Consider the following 21,701-nt stretch of genomic DNA (forward strand, 5'->3'; position numbering starts at 1 on the left):
AAGATAGGCAAAAAAAACAATGTTCATATTATAATAATCATTCACATGGAAGTTTACAAAGTTTTTTTCTCATATGATATCTTACATTAATTTTCAGTGTATTATACAAATAACATTTTAACAATAGAAATCATTTTTTATAAAATTAACAAAATTCCATGACATCACAAATTGTTTTTGAAAAGAAGCTGGACATGAATAACTAAATTTAAAAAGAACCCACCATGTTAACAAATCTGCTGTGTTTAATTTTTCCATTTCCCCTTCTCACTTTTATTCATTTGCAAATGAATAAAACATAATTTTACATAGTTGAAATCCAAAGTAGATAAAATTTTGTATCCTGATCTTTTCATGTACCCATGTTGCTACTTAGTCTCAATAATTATAATTTAAGGGCTAACTAATATCCCACCACGACATATGGGTGCCAATGACAACTCACAGAACTATAGCTTTAGCCTTCTGTCCTCATGCTTTCAGCTGCCTCCTGGGCTGCTACACCTGGATTCCTCATAGGAGCCTCCACCTCAAGATGTACATGACTTAAGTCCACTGACACCCCATTAACTCCTCCTAAACCTAATCATCGCCCTGGGTTCCCAGTTACAGGGAGTATGGCACCATCACCCAACAAGTTCCCTTAGCCTCTCTCTTCCCCATTCCTCAATTTTAACATCCAAACCAACAATTCTCATCAACGTTATCTTTTAAAAATCTCTTTAATTTCTTTCCCTTTCCATCCTCTCTGCTGTTACTTTTGTTCCTCAGTTCTCACTTGAGCATTGACAGGAGGTTTGAGTATTGATATAGCTTCCTAACTATTCTCTGCACCTTGTCCATTTTCTACCAAACCATCAAGGTCATCCTTCTAAAATGGATATTGATCTTCTCAATACACTGCTTAAAATCACCCAGTCGCTCACCATCCCTATGGGTAGACTCCAAATACCTTAACCTAACAAGCAAGGATCTCAATGATCTGGCCCTATCCCACTACTCCAGTTTTACTTCCTGGGCACTAGATCCCCATCCCAGTCAGACAAAGGATGAGATCTGGGACAGAGCTTGGGAATGTCAGAGGCTGATATCACTTGCCTGAAAGCTGCCACCAAAGGGAATTCAATGAAAGCAGAGATTGTTTGGGGGAAAGCCTGAATACAAATCCTGCAGACCTCTGTGCCAGTTGTCCCCAAGGCTGGGCAGGAGAAAGGAGCTTATTTGACGGCAAAGGAAAAAATTCAGGAAACCCACATAGAAGTGAAAGCAGGCTTAAGACATAAAATGAACAGCAGAGACCAAAGCAATTCCCTGAAAAAGCAAGGGACCGCCTCACCTGTTTAGGGAGATAAACCTGCAGGCTGAGATCTTCCAAGGCTGAGCTTGGGACAACAGCTTAGGACTATAATATGCTCTAGCCATAAGGCACCACTTAAAGTGCCCCAAGGTGCCAGGCTTTCTCCCACCTACATGTAAATATGCTGTTTCTTCTGCCAGAGTGCTCTTTGACTCCTTATCTGCCTGGCAAAGCCACTCTTCAAGTATCACCCTCTTCTGTGAAGTAATCCCTGAATCCTAAGGCAATATTAAGCATAGGTGACATTCAGGAATCAGCAGAGTGTAAAGTATGTGTTGCATTTGGTAGTGGTCATCCAATTCATATTGGAACCACAGAAAACCATTAGAAATGACTATAAACAGAAGAAGCCCTTTCTTGTGCTACTTAAAAATGGAATTTGCTTTGCCCACTATGATTTTTGATGTGGTGTATTGACAAATGCTCTAAAGAAACTTTAAAAGGCTAGATCAATATCAGATGGCATGCCTAACTGACAGTTCCTGTATATGAATCAAAGGCCATTGATAAGCCAATAAATGCTACAGAGTGTCTAAAATTATTCTTAAATTTTTTCAATTTAGTTAGACTGAATATGGTCCTGATTAGTGGTAAAAATTAAGCCTATAGCCTACCTGCTCCTCTTACAGAGTGACAGATTGAGAAATTCAGACCTGTACTTTGTTGAGAATAAAGTTAATTTAGAGCTTTCAGGGGTAACTCAGAAGCCAATTGGATGACTTTGGTTGTCATAAACTATTGCTGTTTGTAAATTAGGTTGACTCTTCTTTCTGTCCATTCTATCTGAACTATATCTGAAGAGTTAAACAAATTGGACCACCACTCAGAAAGGGATTAAAATAGTTTTCCAGCTAAAGAATTCCCTCTACCAAGGGCTTTCTTCAACCTAAAGGAAATTAACAAAAGTGCTACACTGAGTAGGGTTACCTAGTTCTAAACATGTAAATTTGTGGAATCAGTAAATCAGGAAAAAGCATTTATCTCATTATCAAGGGGATTTTGCTTACATGGTTCCTCTCATGGAGGCCATACTAGGAACACCACAGAACCTACACGCAGGCTCACCAAGAGGACCCACTTGAGGACAGTATAAAGAGCAGAATAAGGGGATGTGATTATTTTTTACAATATCTAAACTGTCCTTCTCCTACAGACAGTTGGGAAGCCACTAGTTATTTTGATACCAGTAGCCCCTTATTAGAAACATCATTGAAGCTCCCCTTAGACTAACCCCATGGGTTACTATTTAACACCCTTAAACTGCAACTGTAGATTAATTTGATCAAAAGTTTTCATATGTCTTGAGAGATTAGTCTTGTGGTGAGTCAACATTTCTAGTTCAGATCTCCTTTAGAAGAACCTTTAGATTCTGCAATTCAAATTCCTAAATGTGCACCTCAGAGGTTCTAAAGTTCTAAAGGATAGAACCAGCCTATATCTCCTACCAGTAGAGTTACATTCATGATGAAATAAAAGTTGCAGTGAGTGGGCATATAAAAATGAGGCCCAACACCTTGAATTTAAAGGAATTAGTTCTTGAAAATTCAGCTTTCTTATAAAGGAATCATTTTGAAGGGTTGTCAGAAGACTATCAGCATAGGGTGTTGAACTTCATTCCCCATCCATCCATATTTCTTGGAAGAATGTTGAGTCACTGTGGGCACTGCTCCAGAGAGCTCTGGACATCAAGGGAAATGCAGGTATTGGCCTCATGAGATCTGGCAGTGCATGTTTCCAGTACCTGCTAATTTTGCTAACCCTATTTAAATTGCATAAGCCCAGCATGCTAATCTGAGATACAATGCTGCCAACCTCATAAGCCCTTTAGTCTCTTTCCCTTGGGAAGAGGAGAAATCTGAGTGGGAGCAAGTCACAGTGCTGACCTTCTGTAACAGATGAGAATGGACTGCACATGGGTCAGCAGCCCTGGAATCAGAAAATCACCTTAGAGAAGATTTGCAAATGAGGAGGAGACCGAACTAAATAGCAAAGGCATATGGAAGACCTACATTTATTACACTCTGGCAACAGCCAGCTTAAGAGAAAACAGTTTAATAGATCCACAATCTCATTCTAGAGATGAACTATTTACCTGAAGCAGGAGCACCAATTGCCAATATATCACTGAAATACAACCAGCATTTTGTCTTGCCCAGAATATTAAAAATAACCAATAAATTATTCCAGAAGAATTCAGTGATATTCTAGGAGCAGTTCTATGCCAGTTTCTCTGAGAGCCTGCCAGGAACTTATAATCTATTTGGGAAGAGAGCAGCCACATGGGAACACGGGAAGTATTAGGGAACCATCTGGAGCTTACCTGTACCAAACAGTAAATGTGCAGTACTTTCCAAAGGTGTATTAATTTCCTGTGGCTACTGTGACAAAATTACCACAAAATTCATGGCTCAAAACAACAGAAATTTATTCTCTCATGGTTCTGGAGACCAGTAGTCCAAAGCCAAGGTGTCAGCAGGTGGCACTACCTACGAAGTCTCTAGGAAGAATTCATTCTTTGCCTCTTCCAGCTTCTGGGCTGTCTGCATTCCTCGATTTGTGGCCACATCACTCCAATCTCTACCTCCATGGTCACACTGCCCCCTTCTCTGTGTGTGTCTCAAATCTCCATCTCCCTTTCTCTTATAAGGACACTTGTGATGGCATTATTCCCACCCAGATAATCCAAGATAATCTTCTCATCTCAATGCCCTTAAATTAATTGCATCTGCAAAGACCTTTTTCCAAATAAGATTACATTCACAGATTCTGGAAATTAGGACAGAGATATATCTTTGGAGGACCATTTTTCAGCCTATCACAGAGGCAAAAATTCGCCATAGGAAGGAGTAGTCAGAGTTTGCTTCTTTTATCCCTGAGATGATGGGTCTTGAGCAGCACCTGTAAAGATGGCTAAAATTTAAACTGGCAAGCACCAGAAGCTGGGCATTCAATGTGGAGGGATCAGCAGGTGCAAAGGCCATCATGTGTTTTCAGCAAATGAGGCATGGGGCCCGTGGGGAGTGATTATCACTGCTTATCAATTCCTGATGGAGGGCAAGTGGTAATGAGCAAGGTCAATCAGGCTGGGCAGTTACGATGGAGCCAGATTATGCAAGCTCTTGAAACACAAGTAAAGAAGCTCAAACTTGACGTTAACAGGGAAGAGGGAATTGTTGTGGATTTTTAAATGGGGACGTACCATGAAGGCTAGTTTTCTAGGATCTTACTCCATCTTCCCAGCATGCGTTCTTTTATTTATCCTATTCTCATTAGCAAAATCTAAGTCACAATATTTATTATTTCCCTAAGTTATCTTTTTTTGGGAAACAGTAATAAGAATTCAGTATAATTCCCATAATGATAGGTTCTGCTACTGGACTTACCCATTTCCATTAAGGGAATATATATATATATATATATATATATATATATATATATATATATATATATATATATATAAATATCCATTACTTTGCTTGAATAAAAGGCTCTCTTCATGAGCATTATTTATTCATCTGGCTTATAATAAAATCATATCATGCAAATGAACTAGATTGACTCAAAGATGAAATTCTGATTATAACAATATGGGACTTTGCAGTATTCCATTAGGGAGAAAGGAAATGCTAGTCAGCAACCCTACCAGGAAAAACTATTTTGGTCCATAAATTATGCAGCTTTGTGTTTATTCAATTAGGTTAATCCTAAATGAATCCTTCTGTGAAAACTCTATGTAAACACAGCAACATACAACAGGAAAGCAATGCTGAAGGGATGCCTGCAAGGAGGGTTACTGATTGGATCTGCCCCACTGTTGCTCATTCACTTGACTCCACAGACATCTCCAACAGTGTGAGATCAGGTTTAATAAAAACTCCATCTATTTCTGGCGCCATGCAAATCCAGGTGAGGCCTCACAAGTTCTTAAAATTTGATTGTTTGGGGCTGCAGCAACACCAAAATTTGATGGAGGTTTTATTAAATCTGTGAGAGCCTTAAGAAGACATTTTTTAAAAAATTTATTTATTGATTTTATTTTTGGCTGTGTTGGGTCTTCGTTTCTGTGCGAGGGCTTTCTCTAGTTGCAGCAAGCGGGGGCCACTCTTCATCGCGGTGCTCGGGCCTCTCACTATCGCGGCCTCTCTTGTTGCGGAGCACAGGCTCCAGACGCACAGGCTCAGTAGTTGTGGCTCACGGGCCCAGTTGCCCTGCGGCATGTGGGATCTTCCCAGACCAGGGCTCGAACCCGTGTCCCCTGCATTGGCAGGCAGATTCTCAACCACTGCGCCACCAGGGAAGCCCAAGAAGACATATTTTAAAAGCCAATATGGAGTATTGGGTGGGCTGCCCTTGTGGACACATATTAAAAGTTCCCTTGTATATGGGAATTGGATGGGCAATTGCCCCTTTTCCTGACTCTACATTGAGTAAAGCAGGCCAATGTTGGAATCTTGTACCCATCTGCATTTGCTACAATTCCATTTCTACGTTAATAAAAACAATTAACCTAGTCTGGTTAAAACTAAATATATGAGAACTTTTACATTTCAGGAAAGGACAGTTACCTCTCTGCAATTTGCTTAATGGCTGGTAGCCTCCTCTGGGCCTTGATGATAATCACCCTGAAGCTCAGAGTTGACTTCTAATTGATAGAGAGGCTCTGTATTCTAAACTCAGTCTATTTTTTCTTATCTAGTGATATACTCAACACTGATTTAACTATTTGGTTACATTGAAAAGCAAATGGTGTCTCAAATAAGAGAAACAAGGAAGAGGTGGTAAGGCAACAGCTGGAAAACATTATCTCCCCAAAGAAAACAACGCTGGTGGTCAGTTAACATTGCAGAGTTTCGAGATAACAGTAAGTCAAAACCCTTATGATGTTCCCCACCACCACTACCCAAATGTGGGTTGTGTTAAAATTCCACAAAACTAAGATTTTTAATTTGATGCCTTTGGATACCAAAAGAAACATTTTCAAAATGGTATTCATTGTAGTAATTTAACCCCTCTAACCCATCTGGAAGACACAACAATTTGGAAATCACCAATGGTAAACACAATATCTTGTTTTTCTTTCTGCCACTACCATTTAAGTTAGTTAGAAAGACTCTCACAGCCCCTTGGAGGTGGTATATTTCTATTTGGATGTAAAAAAAAAAAAGGAAACTATAAATGTATAGTGGTCCCACAGAGAGATCCAATATTGTTGGGTGATGCATCAAAGCTCTAAGCTCCTCCAAACTTTGGAAAAATACCAATGGTCAATCTGGAGAGGCTATGTTGGAGGATCACTGAGTTACCAAACTAAGAAAGTATTTCTGGGTTACCTTGAATAGAATGTTGTGCAGTTGGAAACCTTTACTGGGTCTCATAAAATAACCACATAGTGTCAGAAATTCCATGTCCCAGGCACACTGTCAACTCAATATTTTGCTACCACTAGATTTGTCCAGTTTCTTATAGCATGGAGTAAGTGATTGATAACAGAACTGAATCTCATGGTCATTTAAAGTTAGGTATTTGTAAGTGCATAGCTGTCAGATTTTTAACGAACCATTCCAGCTACAACTTAAACTAAAATTGTGTTGTTCTCCTGTACAGTAACATACAATAAAATGTCCCACAGTAATTCAGACTAAAGTTCCTGAGGCTCAAGTTGCACATTATAGTTCTTCTAAGACTGTTCCCTTTCAGGAATTGCTTATCCAGTTAACCAATTCCTGAGTATTTCAGAAGTTCAATCATTCAGAAATGAAATGATGAAGCTGACGATTAGGGACTAGGGTACCATTATGGCCTTGGTCAAATATGTACACTGCAATTTTTCAGACATGAGAAGATTGCCAAAAAATTTTAACAGCTTCTTATCCCTACACATACACCATTATTTGCTCTATTTCTTCTCCATGTGTTGCTGTGATTGTATGTGTATGTGTATTGTGCACATGCACATGTGTGGGTATGGTGGGTGAGCTGAGTATCTCTCTCTGATTTAAGTCTTCCCAATCAAGAAATGAAAACAGAAGACAGATATGGTGAACCCCAGTACCCCAGTTCTTTGTTAAAAAAAAAAGTTAATGGATATTGACACTAAAGCTTAAGCTTTAAGCCAAGGGGCCATAAGCTCCTTATTCTGGTGCTGCATTTTATTCAAAATTCAGAAAGGCAGAATTGTTTCACCTGTGAAGCAAATGGGCAGTCTGTCCCAGGACAGCCCGTGATCTGGGAAATGTGAGCACTGATGGGGACCATATAGAAGTGGTCTCAGTGTTACCCTTCTGCCACTCGAAGCATTTTTAGAACATAGAAAGGGACAACCCTAAAAAGCTTTCTCACCCTTGCAAATATTCTTGTTACAAACTTATAAAAGAATAGAAAAAAGTTGTCTATAGCCCTTCGTATGTTTATTCAACAAACATTAATATTCCATTGTGCTGTGCTCTAAATAAGACAGAAACAAAGATGTATAAAACATAGTGTCTGGGGCTTCCCTGGTGGCGCAGTGGTTGAGAATCCGCTTGCCAATGCAGGGAACACGGGTTCGAGCCCTGGTCTGGGAGGATCCTGCATGCTGCGGAGCGACTGGGCCCGTGAGCCACAACTACTGAGCCTGGGCGTCTGGAGCCTGTGCACTGCAACGAGAGGCCGCGACAGTGAGAGGCCCGCGCACCGCGATGAAGAGTGGCCCCCACTTGCTGCAACTAGAGAAAGCCCTCGCACAGAAGCGAAGACCCAACACAGCCAAAAATAAATTAATTAATTAATTAATTTTAAAAAAAATATGTACTTAAAAAAAATTTTAAAAAAAACATAGTGTCAGTCCACAAGGCAAACATCAATAAACAGCAAAGAAGCCTCCTCTAAAGCCTCCTCCTTGTTGATAAAGTTATCATTTATTCACTGTAAATTTTTGGCAGAGAACCTGATGCTCTTTGACCAATGGAAAACAAGCCTTCCGTGACCTATGTGGTTATGACTTCTGTTAGAAAGACAAATCTGCTTAGACAATACCCAGAAGAATGGCAAGGAACTCATGGAAAAGCTGTAAATAGCATCATCGGCCATTATTTCGATCAATACTATTGACTCATTCGACCTGACCATAGCGGGTACAATGTCTATCTCTTTCACCGTACTCACCTACAACCTTACGTTTTATCATTTTCTATGATTCCAATTTAAAATTACAAATATTACTAGTGTTTTTTTAAGTTCTTTGAGGGCACAGAACAAATTTTTTTTTCTCTATATCCTTCCATGCCTAAGGAGGGCTTTATACAGAATAGTCATTTAACAAGTAGTTAAATTGACTTGGATCTATTCAGAGTTTTCCAAAATACCCAAACAATGACTGAAAATAAAGGACAAATCTTAGGAAGAAAGCTTTGGTGTAATAAGAGGCCTTCCCATTTTTAGTTTAAGAAAAAAAAAACAAAACTGTGGATAAAAAATTTAAGTCCTCAAAATCAACCCATTTGTAAATAAAACTATCTTTGTCTGACAAAATCATCTAGAAACTTGTTATTTCATTGAGTCAACACCTTTTTACTGAACACCTACTATATACTGATCTTTTACTAAGGTATGGAGTTTTCAAATTATCACACATAGGGATGGATAGGTTGTCTGATATAAAACCTGTCTCCTGGTGAATTTTGTGCTTTCTGCACTAGAGTGAAACCTTACAGGAAGTCAAAATGTCAAGTATAAGGCAGAGCTGTGTACTTAATTCCTCTAGACTTCCTTGCCTTTCCTCACTGGCTTCATCCCGTTAACTCACACTCAGTTCCTTTTTCTCCAGCTCTAGGTATATGCCCAGAGGTTAATATTACATTTCACCTTGGAAATGTCTACATCCATAAAGAAAGCTAAAAAATTTGTTTATTAGATGTTCAAATTGTTCCAATAAAGTTGCTACCTCACATATTTGGCCTATCAGCTCTTGTTCCTCCCATCCTGTCGGTCTTAGGTCACCATGATATGGAAGACTCTCAGAAAGATTACTAGTGACGTGATGGTTACACCATATTCTGATCACCTTTGGACTCTTCAAAAGAGAAAAGACATTCCCATTTATTTTGCCCTGTTTTGTGCATCTTCTGCCCTGCCTTCTCCAAAATATCACCATAAACCCTTTGCCCTGGTTCCATCTGTACATGGTTCCTCAATGATCCTGGGCTCGTGGACCTCACTTCCTCTTCCCTCAACTCTAACTCCAGCCTAGATCACTGCTGGTTTGAGCTGAGGTATGAGACCAGGCCACAGTAAATTTATTAATCTCCAAGATGACTCCTCCAGTGGTTCCTAGTGGCTAATATAAATCTCCTATTCTCTCCTCAGCAGCTTCTAGAACAGGTTTGATAAGCTCATAATTTAGACAGCTTTCATGACCACAGCCAGATCTTCCCTGGTCTAATAATTATCTCCCATAGGTAATTTTTTTAGACTACTGATCATTTGTCTTACTAATCTCTCTATTTGTTCCTGCAACTAACAGCAGATCCCCAAATACCCCCTGTAATTTTCTAACAAGCAGAATTTCAATTCCCCATAAAGAAATTCTGCTTTAAAGTGTAATTAAAGGTCATCTAAGAAAAACAGAGCAAACTTTGAACATCCCACGAGCAATTTTTTCCCTCTGCCAGGAGGAAGGGTGTTTAGGGGGAATTAAAAATCACTTTACAAAATTATAAGCAGGTTTAATGCAACCATTTTGATCAACGGTCTTGTTCTCAGTAATATATCTAAAATTAAGGTAATGGATTTTAAAAGGAGTAGATTGAATAAGAATCATCTGCTATTCAACAGGCATATCAACCAAGCAATTACTAATTCTGTTATAACTACAGCCTTTTACTCTTTTTAAAAGGGCAATGAAAGCAAAACTTGGTTTGTGAGCTCCTATTAAATTAGCATTGATTTTGTTTTACTGCCAAGCTAAAGAAATAGCAACATTAAGGAGTTTTTTCACCGTATTTAAAGTATGCACACTTACACAGAATTTAGTCCACAGGTTATCTTGCTATTCACAATGAACTTTAAAAAAAAAATCAGTCCCAGCATAGAAGCTTTATGCATTGGCTATTTGAGAAATTGTAAGAAAGCAGCAGTACACTATTAAGCAGAACATAAGATGGTTTATTTACACTGTTCAGATATAAACTCACTGAAGTGCAATCCAGTGTTAAGTGTTAACAATTGCCTGCATTTGATCCAGTACAGAAAGGAAGGGCTCATTTAAGGCAAAGAGTGACATGTGCCAAAGTTATTTTCTCGATAGTTCTTATGTTTGTAAATATTTAAGGTTGTTTGGAGGTAAAATATTTTGGGTTGTTTGGAGGCAAATCTAAAAGACAGGGAATAATAATACATGTATGAGATTAAACAGTAAATTAAGTACAGCTTTTCTGGTTAAAAAAAAGTCAGTTAAAAGCAATGAAGCTTTGAAACAAAAACTCCAAAAGCTATGGGGAAATACGTCATAGTGTTGACAGAGGTGTCAAAACCACTCAAGGAAGTCAGCACTAGGTGCAGCCCCTATGGAAAACAGTATAGAGGTTCCTCAAAATATTAAAAATAGAACTACCATATTATCCAACATCCCAATTCTGGGTATATATCCAAAGGAAATAAAATCACTGTCTTGAAGAAACATCTGCACTCCCTTGTTCACTGCAACATTATTCACAATAGCCAAGACATGAAACAACCTCAGTGTCCATTGACAGATGAATGGATAAAGAAGATGTGGTATTTATGTACAATGTATGTGTGCATACATACATATATATATGAATATTATTTAGTCGTAAAAAAGAAGGAAATCCTCCCACTTATGACAACATGGATGGACCTTGAGGGCATTATGCTAACAGACATAAGTCAGACAGAGAAAGACAAATGCTGTATGATCTCACTTACATGTGGAATCTAAAAATGTCAGAGTCATAGAAAAAGAGAGTAAATTTATGGTCTCCAGGTGTAGGAGGATGGGGGAAATGGGGAGATGTTGGTCAAAGGGTACAAATTTTCAACTATAAGATGAATAACTTCCCAGAATCTAATGTACCACATGATGACTACGGTTAACAGTACTATATTGTATACTTGAAAGTTGCTGTGAGATTAGATCTTAAATGTTCTCACCATAATAACAACAACAAAAAATAGTAATTATGTGACATGAAGGATGTTTTAACTAACTTTATGGTGGTAAACAATTCACGATACATAAGTGTATCAAATCATCATATTGTACCACTCAAATTTACAAAATGTTATATGTCAATTATATCTCAATAAAACTGGGGGTGGGGCAAGGAAGTCAGCACATGGAGCTAAGTCTCACTGATACCTGCAAAGACATCTTGCATTAGGTTTGCTGCAAATATAATAGTAATATGTCGAACTCTCCTACTTTGCAAGAACCTGATCTTTTTCTGATTATTCAAATCTAAAATTGATTGAAAGAAGGACAGCTATTAGACTTGTGTCAAAACGCCTTTCCATAATAGAAATGTACTAGCCATTTTGAAATTTAATCATAACCCTTCAGATCTTTCAGAGCCCTTAGAAACAATTTCTTTTAAAGTATAACTTTAAACGAGTCCTCCATATTCTATTTTTCTCTTACCTACTATGTTAGGATATGTTGAGCATCTCAGAAGTTTCTTTTGTAGGTAAAAACAAGAGAATTAGAGAGTGGAAACAAATTCTATGATCAAGATAACTCAGAGCACTCTCCGTCATTAAAGGACTCATTCCCAGAGCCTATTTGTGCGACCCAAGAAATCCAAGCATAGAAACCATTAACTTGTCTACCAAGTTCTTGCTCAAACTATATAAGGTATTCTTCTTCTAGTCACATAACAAAGGGGACAAGGGAGCTCAAGTTTATTGCACCTTTACCATGTGACTGGCATTGTGCTAAGCATGTTCCGTGCATTAATGTATTCAATCTTCACAACAATTCTATGCATATTTCCATTTTACAGGAGACTTACACATAGAGAACCAACCTTAAGGTAACTTCAGTCAGACCAAAAAGCTGTATATTTCTCTATCAGATAGCAAGATCAATAGAGATCCAGAAATGTCAGGTGTTTGAAAAGCTTTCCTTACCAGCTGAAAAATTCATTGTTGCAATAAATGATCTCCAAGTTTTTTAAATTGCATATTGCTCTCACAAAAAAGAAAAATTCTTGTGCATGTACCCACAATACATACATATTCATTTATTATAAATTGTATACTGTATAGTATATATTGCTGCTAATAGCTAATACCTCAAGACACATTATCAGCTTATGGCAAGGTTCATGATTTTAAAACACTCTATGTAAATCCACATGACAAACAGCCTTCCTGATAATTTTGAATATTTTGGGCTGAACGTCTTGTCGGAGTTTGATTACCTCAACGTTGATTTTACTGTGTGAAGTGGCTGAAGAAGAATTCATCTGGTAGGAAGAAAAGAGAAGGATCAATTCTGCAGTTTTTTGGTGAGTTACTTATTTTGCATTGTTAGGACTAGATTAAAACCAATTCCTTAACAGGAATCTTGTTAAACTACTTATCTATTTTGTAAGTTTTTTTTTTTTTTTTTAACAAAAAAACCCACTTGACATCAAAAGCAGTACATCTAAAGACCAACATGGAGGTCAGGGTCCCCCACATGCCCTGCATCCATCGCCTCCACTTTGAAATGCCCTCTTCTGGCCCATCCTCAGGAATCACGTGATCCTCAGTGGGTATAGGGGTGAGGCAGGCACTGAGAGCAACAGTGGCAATCTTTATCTTAGGTAATTAGTGGTTTGATTTTGTTTTTTTATATAAATTAATATAAATTTTAATATATCCTTTGTACATTTTAATGACTCATCTGACACCCAGGGCCAGTCGCTAATTTGAATACTACTGCTCTAGCAAAGAGGGTTAGAAGTCAACATAGATGCATAAACACTGCTTTCAATACAAGGTCTTCGTGATTGATTTTCACTAACTTCCCAAGACCCATCTGCTTAAGTTCTCAAGGCAGAATGAGGTGATAGAGACAATATTGAAAATGGTTAAGAGCTCCAGCCCTGCTATTTATGAAAGACAAGTTGCTTCACCCATATGAGGTGCAATACTTACTTTATTTACAGTTGTGAGGATTAGTCCAACAACACAAAATATTTAGCTCAGGAGGCATCCAGTGAACACAATAAATATCAACTGAATTATTACAAAATATTTAATGCTAAGAAATAACTTAATGAACAATCTCCCATAGGACGTTTTCTTCCCAGGAATTAGGAAAGCTACATGCGATTACCATAAAGTTATTCATATTCTGAGAAGGTCTTTCCACAGGCCAAGCCTGATTACACCAATGTATCATTATGCCAGTTGAAGCCCTCAGTCTGAGTCCCAACACTTAACCTGGGTTCATAAGAGTCAGGTTCAAACAGTAATGATTTGATATTTTAAAAAAATGAACAATAACCGAAAAACATACCCCTCTTTTTTTGAGTGGGGAAAGGAGTTAGAATAAACCGGTGGCCCCCAAACCAGCATCATCAGCATCACTGGGGAACTTGTTAAAAATGCAAATTTTCATCCCAACCCTAGACCTTCTGAATCAGAAAATCCAAAGATAGGTCTTGTGTATTAACAAGGCCTACAGGTGATTCTGATACATGCTAAAGTCTGAGAACTGCTAGAATAGATTGTACCTGTCTTCTAAAACAAAGAGGTAAGTAGGATTTACAGTCTCAACTAAAAAGTGCATTAACTTCCTGTGTATAACTTCCCTATAATGAAGTAAGCTCTCTTCCCTTGTGAACATTACAATGTTAGAACAATGATAGGGATAATCATACTTGTTAAACGTGGTTTGGTTTGGAAAAACTGCTCAAAGTTAAATACAAACATCTGACTATAATCCAGGACTGTTATAAACTCAAGATTGTTGCTATTCATGAGACATTTTTAAATCAAATTGTATCCCTGGGTTATAATTTCCAATTTGGTACAATAAATAAATAAGGTTCAATGTCTGTTTTTTCACTGTTCCATGTTCTTGGTAATACATGTATGACTATCTCATAAGTTTGTTTGAATAAGGAAACAAAAATCTCATCTACCTAATTTTCTCAATATTGCATTTGATACTATAGCTAAAAAACAGTTTTCCCTTATCTTTTTACCTTTTTCAATCACTTTAACTTACTGCATGTCACTGTTTTGTTTGTTTGGTTGTTTTTTAATTTGGCTAACTTAGTTATTCCAGATAGCTGTTTGTTTGCCTATTATTGCATTCCATCCATAACAATGTCTACAGCCCCATAGAGAAATTCTGATCTTAAGCCATTTGAAAAAGCATGAAAGCCAACAAAATCATAATTGTCCCCTAATTTGGAAAGGAAGACCTGTGCATTTTTCAAAAATAAAAATCGACTTCTAGCTAGAGAATTCTAGGTAATGTATTATATACTGCTTAAACTCAATATACATTTATAGGTACCACCAAAATCTAAAAACATATAGAGTTGGGTCTCCTACATGAACTACTTTCCCTCAATACACATGACCCTCCCCTTGAATCAACCACTATTTATTAATGGGCTGCTCTCTCATTTATTCATGGTTTGGGGCCTGCTGGCAGAGACTTTGGCCCACTCACATGATATAACTTATAAGACAGAATGTGGGTAATTTCAAGCTTAGATGGCCTCTCAGTATTAGGACTGACAGATGAGATGTTGTAATACATTTGCAAAATTTGAGGAAAGCAGAAAAGAATATTCTCAGATAATAAAGTATGGCCCAAGTCCAGCCAGCTGTGAACTTGATTCTTTAAAAATGATTCGCATGGTCCAATTGCACTGTCTCTACAATTTTCTTTTTACACAACAGTCTGGATCTAGATTATATATATGTAAGATTTACTTGGTGTTTTTTCTTCATTTGATTTATTATTATACTATTTGGACTCTACTTTTTCTGAAATGTCTTCCATGAAAAATGATGTAACATTTATTGTATTTATTATACTTAATGATAAACCTTTCAGTAAATTCACCAATGTAAAAAAAAATGATCAAAATAACATACATTTAATTTAATACAACACACAATTTTTCTTTAAGAGATTTTACACAGACGAAAATCCTCAAGATTTTGGCCTTTATCTAGGGCAAATTTCTTTCAGCAGGAGACTAGTTTGAATCAATTCTTTTCCCTTTTAGATTACATTAGCTTCAAAATTCTTATGTGAACCTCATGGTTATTTGTGAGACATGACAAAGAAAGACAAAATCTAACCATTATTTCTAGTTAAAAGGTTTAGATACTGTTTCTTATTTGATTCTACCTCTTTTGTGTAAGATTTAAGTGTTTTATTTCTCTTACCAAAAAAAGAGTTCATAAAATCTAATTTTAAGCCAACTTTTTGTGGTCAGATATATACTCCTACATGGAATGGAATGTCTTCAATTTAAAATGCTTTCCAAATCCCCAGTCATGCTGTAAGACATGCAGTCCTCAGTTGGGGATGGATTAAAAGGGTTAACATATCTTTTCAAGTTAATCAAGACTCAATTTGAACTAACTTAATTTTTCCCCCCAATTTAATGCTTCCATTTTGTACCAGTGACCTGAAAACATTTGATTTCATAGATGCCAATGTAGACAAAAAGCCTAAAACACCAAAGAATTGGTCTTCATTGCAATGACAACTTGTTCATCTTGTTTAAGCTGGTTAGTAAAGTTCACATTTCCTTGTCTAACATTCCAAATTTTATACTTATGCAATCCGGGCATCTTATTCACATTGCCATGGAATGCTTAAGTTTATTTTCTTGACCTGTGATTAAATTTAAAATTTCAGTTATTTCTCCTATAATTTATTTTGAAACTAAAAGCCCCACATTTTCATAAATCTTTTAAGTGTTTGGAAATACGCTACCATAAAATTACCTGCTTATATATTTTATAGTTCACACACAAAGCAAAAACAATCCATCGCATTAAAAACAAATGAATCTGAAGATGATTAGTTCAGCTGAGGAGATGAAATGGAGCAGGACCCTATGGTCCTTGCCGCCATGTCCTCAACTTGCCTTTTGTCTGTAGAAAAACTTTAGTCAAAGAATGTTTAATCAGAGAAGTGAGAAAATGCAGCAGCAAGAGAAAGCAGTCAAACAGGACAAAATAAAAGTAATTTAGTCATTGAGCAAATCAAGGACCTTTAGTTCCTTCTCAAGGGCTATAGATAATATTCTGAGCCATATCCTGTGAGCTGTCTAGTAGATACTGACACCCCCAGCAGGTGGAAGAAGTTAACTACACGATGACCAAGCTGTAGCATGACATAAGCTGCCACACTTCTGAGAACTAGCCTCAAAGAAATGGGAACAAACTGACCCTGGACTTGAAGACTAACTGTACTTAAAGCAATCAAGATGACGCTGATCAGACCACAGCCTGACCAATTTCAAGATGACTGTCAGAGCTGACTACTGTTTCTGCATGTAGCCCCCTCCCTTCACCTATAAAAGCTCGTGCCTATTTAGGTCTTCTGCCCATTTTTGGATTGGGTTGTTTGTTTTTTTGATATTGAGCTGTATTGACATATATACACTACCAAATGTAAAATAGATAGCTAGTGGGAAGCAGCTGCATAGCACAGAGAGCACCTAGAGGGGTGGGATAGGGAGGGTGGGACGGAGATGCAAGAGGGGGGGTATATGGGGATATATGTATATGTATAGCTGATACACTTTGTTATACAGCAGAAACTAACACAACAATGTAAAGCAATTATATTCCAATAAAGATGTTAAAATAAATAAATAGTTTGAAAAAAAAAAGCTCTTGCCTATGGTTGTCAGTGGCAGGAGTCAGCCTTTGGACATGAGTCTGCCACAACCCCCTGCCCCCCACCATTGCCAGCCTCCGAAATAAAGCAAATTTTCCTTTACATCAGCCTTGCCTCTTTATTGGCTTTTGAGTGGTGAGCAGCCAGACTCCACTTTCGGTAACAGAGACATCCTAATTTAAGGGTTTTTAAAAAGCCCTTACCAAATAAATGATATCATTTGTATGTGATTGAAAATGTTATCCAGAAAAAGACAAATTGTGTTTTAAAAGGAAATGAACCTTCCCATATTTTTGTAAAAGACAACATCACTTAAATTTAACCCTATCCCCAGCATATCACCTTCACTTTGACCTTTACCAGGGAAAGTTAGACCAACTGAGAAAGAAGTACTCAGCAGAAGAGGGAGGAAGCAGTGGTGCAGGTGAGAGGGTGGGTAGGGGGAGCTAAGGAGCCTTCACTGGATAAAACACTAAGTTCATACAAATGAACCACTGACCCAAAACAGTTGAGCTCAGAATGGAGGATATTTCACATCAACTCATCACATCTTAACCTTGAGTTTTGGTTCAGGTCCTTTTTTCTTTCTGTTCCTCTTTGAAACCCGAGACATTCAGACTTGCAATCTTTACAATAAGTCAAGAGTAATGTTAGATTGTCAATTTATTTTAACTTGGAAAATACCAATGACTTATCATTTGTTAACCAGGCCTATTGGCTTAATTTCTGTATATGGACAACTTCATTTTCATGTATCTTACTCATTAGAGAAATGTCTATTTAACATGAGTTCAATATTATTGTTATAATGTAACAGAAATTCACTGGACAATTAAAGAGTTTCAAATCCCCCTCATTGCTGGCAGCTGGCCCACTCTAATCGCCAACCGTGAAACCTGCATTTGGTCACTAATACACTAAAACATTGCTAATGATATGGAGGTATGACAAGATAAGACCAGCCTCATAATGAATGACTCCACAAAAGCAAAGTGGCAAAAGTAATTATAGAATCACATGGACCGCTAGCCTTGAATTGTCATGGACATCCCATTTCATGTTCAGCTAAAACAACTCAGAGATAACCTTATGTTCAGCAGAAGCAGAGGTTGTATCACAGACGTACTTCAACTGACACACGCTTCTGTTTCAAGAACTAATTGTTCTATAGGAAAACATCTTCAATTTCTTTATTACCGAGACGAATTAAACAGTTTTCTACCATCAGATTGTATCCTGAACACAGCACAAGCCCTGTGGAAATGGGAGTAAATGATTTTTAAATGTTTTAATAACCTTGTATTGGGTTTTATTAAATACCACTCAGCATCTCCAACGTCCCATACATTCCCATAAAACTTTGTAAGAAGTTTTAACTTATACATGAGATGTAACTATCATAATTACAAAAAAGTTGAGTGCATTTAAATATTATATCAAATGTTTAATCTGATATAATTATAATCAAGAAAAATCTAATCAACAAGCTGAATAAAGATGCTGATAAAAGTTGTATATAAATATTTAAAATTACTTAATGTTGTTTTAAAAATATATTTCAATGCAAATAAAAATCCAGGGGGCAAAATAATAAAATTAGTCGATAATTCTATTAGACTTAACATAGAAAATAGAAAATTTATTTTTTAACTAAACAAAGGATTGCTTCACTGAGGCAACACTGCAACAGCCCAGTTGGTCCATCATAAAACTGAGCCCCACAATCCAGCCTGTGATACTGTCACTTTTATTCAGATGGATATTTTTCTCCACAGCCTGTTAATAGACAGTGTCAAGGTGATGATAAACACCAGAATCTAGGCACATATATCAATACACTCTGTGACGGGAGGAAAAAAAAAAGCTGAAATAACCACAAATTCTAAATAGACTTACTGCTGTGATAACCTTTACAACAAATGTAACACATCAAGGTATTTTTAAACGTTAACCATTTGTTTGAGTTCTAGGTCTAAAATAGCATCATCCTAATCTTATCAATTGAAGTTGAGGAAAAAAAGCATAAAGTCAGGCATGTGTTTGCTCTTGTAGCGCTTGAAATCCCAATGACTGGTTCGTCACTGAAAAACACTAAGTATTGGTTTTTTGATAAGCTGAAATTAATAGGAAGTGACAAATGAGACATAGTAGAGTCAGGATAAGAAATTTATAAAGGAAAGAAAAATGTTGCCAGGGCATGGGAAAGAGAGAAGGGAGGTTCGTGAGATCCTAGAAAAATTCTGATATAGGAAACTGGTTTGTACAGAGCATATTTATTGAGTATTAAAGAATTTTACCCAGACCTCCACTTTAAGCTTTTGCTAGGAAGAAAGTATCATTCTTATTTCTCATTTTGCCTCAGACAACAAGAAAAACAGAGCCAAAATTGGAGTACAGAGTTGCAGATTGACAAGACCTTGTAATATGTTTGTTTTGTTTTATTTTTTAAATTCACCTTATCTTGGTTTTATTCTATTTTTACATATTACATTTATTTACTTTACCTTATTTTATGTACTTTGACAAACTGCTTCAAATTTCTCTTGGAAAGAAGTAGGAATAAATGCCTTATTTCATTGACTCGAAGTCCTCCTTTATTGTAAGATGCGCCATTCATGTTTATGTGACTAAGAAGGGGGGACAAAAAAACCAACAAGAAACACACTGCCAATTGATCTTTCACACAACATCAGTTATAATATGAATCCTGATTTCAGAGATGATAAAAGTGAAACAAAAAGTCCATCTTTGAATTAGTGAAATACAGTAACATCATTCTCATGGGTATATTTATATTTATTAACAGTTCAATTTTGTGCTAGGCTTTGGAGGGCAAGGCCAAGAATTCTAATTGTGGAGATGGGCAAGACGTTAACCATCATCATGTCCTCCCCTCTTGTCTTACAGATGAGGATATGCAGAAGAGAAGACAGAGTCTGAATCTTCAAGAAGCTTATCATCTCATTGCATCTTCAATGACCACATGACAATGTAATGTGCGTTGATGTCTATCAGTTTCTCAAAGAATGGGGTGTATCACAAATGTGTATATTGAGACTAAAACTAAACCTAAACTTATAAAGCTTTTCTTTTTCTATGAAAAAAGACACACCAATACCAACTTTTTTCCTGCAAAAAATAAGCTATTTTCATTTCTGGCATCTCAATTATTATTAAAGAGTTCCTTCCATGATTAAACTCTGTTGTGTTAGTTAATTAGTTAAATATTAGTGAAACATTTAAGCAGAAAGTGGAAAAAGCCATCTCATGTAGAATTATCCCCTGTTGGAGAGAATTTGACTCCTTGGGTTTTTCATACCGAGAATAAAATAAATTTTACATGGATTTTGTGACACTCCATCCAGTACAAGTGAAAATAAAATTTCTCTTGAGCTTACAGTGTTGTATATATTACAGGGAAAATGAGTCACTTAAGTCAGAATTTCTGATTTTTGTTAAATGGTGGATATAACAGATTTCCATTTTTCCTCAGTTAAGGATTATGATATATTATCTTTATCCCTGTAACATTTCTAACTGAATGGTAAATCTTATAAACATATCTTTAACGTCAAGCTACACTCCAGTTATAATAGAGACAATCAGTATCATATATATATATATATATATATATATATATATATATATATATATATATATATTTTGTGAAAGAATTCCATACTGAAATAACACCTGATTGTAAGATAATTGGCAATATGGATAGTTGGAAGTTAACAGTGACTTTGCCTGAACACACAACATTTAAGCATTAATGATGGTAGAAAGCTAATTAGTAAAATTTAATTGGATGTATGCAAAATGGTATAATGAGAAGAGTTAAAGCATATTTAATTTTTAATCCAAATCCAAACTCTGAGTGGAAAACCAACTAAAGCCAATCATGGTAAAATGTAGAGACTGACACATTTTAAAGCCTACCCTATTAGCACGCAGAATGAATTGATATCTAAAATTAAACACAGTAATGTATTCTCTCGTACCTTAAAAAAAAACATGCACATATAAAGTGCAATTATCTAAACTGCTTAAAGACAAAAAATTTTAATGGAAGGGTAGAGAAATGTATATGGAAAAATGGCTGCATGGAATATAGTTTGAAAAACGAATTGAATTTTATTATATGCAGATAAGCATCCACAGTAAGCCATTCAGTGGGCCAGAGAAACCTAGCAAGCAGCAAAGGTAAAAGGAGACAGGTCAGGGTTAGTGCCCAATTTCACTGAATCTGATATCAGGGCAATATGATATGGAAGTCAAAAAGGTCAGTGCTATTTCAGGGAATATATGTTACAGACAAGTCGATAGTCCCTCTCGATACACATGATATTGAAACCACACCCAGAGCTCAGAGCAAGGGAGAAGGTTCCATTCAGAGTGGCTCACAATCCTCGCCGCACATTATGATCATCTGGGGAACTTTAAAATACTGAGGCCTGAACTCCCACACCAGGGACTTGA

The 21,701-nt window shown here is 36.8% G+C and overlaps 3 long non-coding RNA genes across 3 annotated transcripts in view; 2 read left to right on the forward strand and 1 right to left on the reverse strand.

Moving 5' to 3' along the window:
- LOC309659736 overlaps positions 1-12,962 on the forward strand; it is a 457,573-nt gene extending 444,611 nt beyond the window's left edge. Inside the window, exon 2 of the long non-coding RNA XR_014262926.1 lies at positions 8,041-12,962. This is a non-coding gene — a long non-coding RNA (uncharacterized lncRNA). The remainder of the gene's footprint in view (positions 1-8,040) is intronic.
- Positions 1-21,701, forward strand: part of LOC309659751 — a 701,522-nt gene that overhangs the window by 527,980 nt on the left and 151,841 nt on the right. The window lies entirely within an intron of this gene.
- LOC309659755 overlaps positions 1-21,701 on the reverse strand; it is a 353,034-nt gene that overhangs the window by 87,096 nt on the left and 244,237 nt on the right. The window lies entirely within an intron of this gene.

This window comes from Balaenoptera physalus (genome assembly GCF_965194825.1).
Source record: "Balaenoptera physalus genome assembly, chromosome: 4".
In the NCBI taxonomy this organism is placed as follows: domain Eukaryota; kingdom Metazoa; phylum Chordata; class Mammalia; order Artiodactyla; family Balaenopteridae; genus Balaenoptera; species Balaenoptera physalus.